The sequence below is a fragment of the Notamacropus eugenii genome, chromosome 3 (genome assembly GCF_028372415.1).
Source record: "Notamacropus eugenii isolate mMacEug1 chromosome 3, mMacEug1.pri_v2, whole genome shotgun sequence".
In the NCBI taxonomy this organism is placed as follows: domain Eukaryota; kingdom Metazoa; phylum Chordata; class Mammalia; order Diprotodontia; family Macropodidae; genus Notamacropus; species Notamacropus eugenii.
Genome location: NC_092874.1, coordinates 413,709,245 through 413,714,328, shown reverse-complemented (window position 1 = coordinate 413,714,328; position 5,084 = coordinate 413,709,245). Strand labels below are relative to the sequence as shown.

Here is a 5,084-nt window from a genome sequence, read left to right as displayed (position 1 = left end):
ACTCTGGTGTGTAGGTGAGCACAGAGGAGCAGGTAGAAATTGTGGTATAAAAAATGGTTTGACACTAAATAAATTTTTTTTAAGTTTGCAAATTACTCAGAGGGCTATTAAGTCTGTCATAAATATTTTCCTTTTCATTTATTATGTTTCAGCAACGCATTTTGGTTTATGATACCATAATCATTTCCAAATGCATCATTTCTCGAATGTAATCATTTTTCCTTGTACCCTAATTTCCCTTATAACAGGGGTGGGGAACCTGCAGCCTCGAGACAATGTGGCCAAGAAGCTGCAGGTTCCCCACCCCAGGTTTATAGCACCAATAAAAGGCTTCATAATATCATTTGTTTTTAAAAACAGTATGTATAAAACAAGTTTATTTTTTAGTATAATTTTTAATACGAGACAGCTAAATCTTTGATAAATAGTGGGTTGATCCTATTAGGAATAAAATATGGCACAGATTCCAGATACAATACCATATCCTTTTTTGTTTTTTGGATATACATCCTTTCCACTCTATGCAATGATTATCAATTCACCAAAAATAGTTTAACAGTTAAGTAGAGGCTGGAGAAAAACAGGCTTTAGAAACACTTTTTATTTCTCTAAAAGAGGCGAAAGTAAGTAAAAGATTCTTATATTCTTAGAGTTCACTTGTAAAATCTTTAAACTCTTAAAAAGGCAGTTTCCTCAAGCACATGCCATCTTTAAAAAATCTCAGCAGTGCATATGTGCACTCAAAACAAAAACATGCAGCTCCATTGTCTCTTGAAAAAAACTGGACATAAAAAATTCAAGACTTCCTGCAAAACGGTTCCTCTTGTGTCATTCCAGGACCTCAAACCATAAAAAAGTGTTCAGGGCAATTCTATTGCTTCTCATTTCCGTAGAAAACACAGTGCAGAAGATGCCTCCGACTGCAACTGTCTCCTGATGGTTAGAGCAACAGCTTCTCTTTGCTTTAAAGTACTCCTTTTTCAACCTGTTTCAGTAAAGTACAAACAGAATCCAGTAAAACATGAGGATCCAGGTAATTTCTACCCTGTACCATATACTTAAAAGGTTAGACCAAAATAAAAGGCAGATTTTATCAATTCACCCTTTTAAAAGGTACTTTTAATTCCTCAAAGTGGTAGTGGTGGTGGTGGTCGGTGGTCATTGTCCTTCATTCTCGAAGAGGACCAAAATAACATCACCATTGTAAAGTGAAACTTCAATGTGTCTGACTGTGGCTGATCAAACCAATAGGAGCTCAGAATGCTTTTCCACAGGTTGGGCACAGGTAGTCTGTGTGAATATTTGGGACGGATACTCCAAATTTGACATCCTGCATTTACTTTATGCTCTCCCAATTCTGCTTTGCTCATAGAGCACAGCACTCTTTCTGATGTAGGCACACCATGCTAAGAGGTCCTGTGCCAGCGTCTCCCATGCTGCATAGTCAAATCTAAAGTTCTTGAGAGAGACTTTGACCACTCTGTGATCGCCTTTCCCATGTGAGTTCTCCATAAGTCTTTCTGGAAAACATACATTTTGCATTCAAACACCGTGGCCTGCTCATCAGAGTTGCACTCTCTGAAGCATAGTTTGAATGCTTGCAGTTCAGCTCCAGCAAGGACTTCAGTGTCTGGTACCTTATCCTGCCAGGTGATTCTCAGAATCTTCCTAAGAGAGTTCAAATGGAAGCGATTCAGTTTCCTGGCATGGCGCTGATAGACTGTCCATGTTTCACAGGCATACAGTAATGAGGTCAGCACAACAGCTCTGTAGACCTACAGTATGGTAGTCAATCTAATACCCCTTCTCTGCCAAACTTTTCTTCAGAGCCTCACAAACACTGAACTAGCTCTGGTAACGCATGCATCAACCTCATTGTCAATGTGTACATCCCTGGAAAGTACACTACTAAGGTAAGTGAACTTATCCACAACATTCAAAACTTCTCCATTTGTTGTAACCAATGGTTCCATGTATGGATGGTGTGGTGGTGGCTGATGGAGCACCTGTGTTTTCTTGGTGTTAATTATTAGGCCAAAATTAGCACAGCCAGCAGAGAATTGATCCATACTTTCTTGCATCTCAGCTTTAGGGGCTGCACTGAGTTCAATATCATCTGCAAACAGAAAATCATCCACTAACACTCCCTCCACTTTGCTCTTGGCTTGTAGCCTTTTCAAACTGAAGAACTTACCATCAGTACAGTAGCTGACTTTGATGTCTTGTTCATCCTCATTGAAAGCACTGACAACATGGCTGAAAACATCATGCTAATAAGCATGGGAGCAAGCACACAGCACTGTTTCACTCCATTGGTGACTGGGAAGGCATGAGAGCACTGTCTACTATCCAGCACCAGGCAAACATGCGATCATGAAATTGACATACAATATTGGTATCTCTTAATGCAAATCAAAACAGTTCCTGAGTAACTGTAATAAAAAAATGTGTGTGTATTTACAATTCAGCTCATTTTGATTCTGCCTTAATGTGCCTCTCAGTTTTCAAGTTTAACCACAGCTCCTTTCACTCCAGAATGTGCAAGTTCAATAGCTTCAACTCCTAAGTCCAGTGCCTGCAGACAACCCTGGAGCATCCTCTGGTTGACTCATGAGCTACTCAGAGTGTGTTGCCACAACTGCTGCAGAAAGCATCTCAAGGCCCAAAGCCTTCAATGCCCGAGGCTCCTTCACTGCCTTCTTTAACAGGCACCAGCACTGCCATGTGTGGAGTTTATTGTAGACTACCTGCAGCATCTCTTCTATATAACTTACCAAATTTATGCTTAAATACTGTCTTGGAATAGGCAGCATAGTAGCTTGGAATCATTCCAAAGTACTCATCATCCTCACTACCTTTTCTTCTAGGAATGATGTATTACCTGGAAAACAGGACCAGAAATGCCTTAGCTGCTCCCCCACTGCCACACACAAATGTTTGAGTTCTAAATGAAGTGAAATTTGTCACCATCTGGTTTACAGCTTGCTGTGGTCCTCCCTGCATAAGTGTTCCTCCAGATGATAAGCCTGTGATAGAACCACTTACAGTACCACTTGAAAGAACCTGAGTTAGCTCAGTTGTGTAAGTTTCCACCTCTTGCCTAATACTCTGAAGAGAACAGATAATATCCTAACTTGTTACATACTGGAAGGACTGAACTGGGCTATGATAATACCTATCTGACTTCTTCAGGCTCGGTGCAATTGTTTTTAATGCTCTTATTTTCCCCCAAGTCTTCATATTCAATGGATTCTCCTAACTTCAACCTTTTGACTGGTGACTGAAAGACATCTGAATCCAGAGAGTTCCCATCTGTGCTGCCGCTTTCACCATCCTAATCCTTTTCTGCTTCATATTTTCTGAGACCTGCTGCCAGGACCCTAGCACCATAATAATGAAAACTCTTGATGATTCGCATTTAAATTCTCCTGTAGAATTTCTTAAGAGTTGAAAGTAGATGGCACAAGGGGAACCCCACAGCTCTCATCTCATGACTTATTCTCCAGTGCTGTCAGATCTAGTAGTGGGTTTTTCACTCCTGGTGATCCCATTGTTTTTAATGCTTTTCACCCATCTTGGCACATCTGCAAAGACATCTCTTGACTCTGTGTGAAGCCCATGCCTATGAACATAACGGGACTGACACAGTCCTGTCCAGCTCCCTTTCCTTCTGGCACGTTCCAGGGCACGCTTTTTGCCTGTTTCACGTCGTTTCTGTTGGGTAGGTCCTGCCTAGGACCTCGGTGATATCAGGGGTGGGCATTGGCCAGACACGTGGCAGAACCGCCCGCATCCTGCCCAGGGCTGGGCGCTGCGGGCTCTCTGCAGTCCTGAAGGACGGGCCCAGAATTCCTCAGCACGCCTTCATGCCAACGAAGCACCACGGGGCCTTCCTGCAGCCTTCTTCTTTTGTCCCGGTTTCCCTCTCCTTTTTTCCTCTTCCAGGTGAGCTCTCTGTCCTCTTGCTCGGGTGGTAAGGGCCCTGCCGCAGGCCTCGCGCGGCCTCTGGCTCCTCTCCAGCGGTAGAGCAGGCAGGCCCGGCCCACGCCGGATTTCCGCTTTTCCTTCCACACTGGGCCGGGGCTCCATTCCTGCTTCTTTACAATCAGTAAAACTTCTGAGGAAGCTTGCAGTGCTGGCTGGAGGGTGCGGCCTGGGAGGAACTACTTCCGGGCTGCCCCCACCCCCTCTGCAGGGAGTCTTACCTCCTCGTTTGTCCACTGGGAAGACTACCGGCACGTGACCGGAAGTAATGAGGTGCTCTCGAGAGGCCACGTGACAAGGAACCGCGGCCGCCATGACACTTTCGTTTCCCCACCTTCCCTCCTTCACGCTCACCTTTCTTGACCCCTTTCCCCAATAGTCGTGAGACCCACAGCTCTGGGACCCGAGACCACCCCACTCCATGACACCCCTCGGGCCTTAGCTCCTGCCAGTCCCATGAGGAGTGTTAGCTTGGCCTAGGCCTGAGGGGAAGGGTCCCGTGCTACCATGCTTTTTTTAAAAATTAATTTGTTTTCAGTTTTCTCCAGTTACAATCCAACGCAGAAAGGCAGAGATAGTCAATGCATCCTCCTCAGATCATAACGCAATAAAAATTGAAATGAAATAAAAATATGTAATAAAACACCATAATATCATTCTTAAAGAAAAAAGCTAGATGGGATGATTGAGCAACATTTTTTTTTTAATGAACCTGATGATCTTCAAAGACAGAAAACAGCTAGTTATTGACTTAGGAATCATTTCAGATCAACATGACTGTTATGGAAGTGTTTTGCATGGCTACATATGTATGACATAAATATCCAGTCAGATTATTGATTATTAGAACAAACATCAAGATCAATAACAACGTGGAAAGGAAGGGGAAAAATTAAGATAAATCACTGAGGGCCCTGGTGCGATGACCACAATTACAGCAGCCAAAGCTATGGACTCTGAAAAATGGAAAATGTTATTAAAGCAAAGAGAATGACTCAGATTTCCTGGAGGAATTAAACTGAAACATAATCACAAAATTTGATTAGAGGAGTATAAGGAACCTTAGCAGCCATCTAATTCAACCCATACATGAAAGAGAT

The 5,084-nt window shown here is 43.1% G+C and overlaps 1 pseudogene; it reads right to left on the bottom strand.

Moving 5' to 3' along the window:
• Positions 1-629: 629 nt before the first annotated feature.
• Positions 630-4,299, bottom strand: LOC140532255 (general transcription factor IIH subunit 1 pseudogene; annotated as a pseudogene).
• Positions 4,300-5,084: the final 785 nt, after the last annotated feature.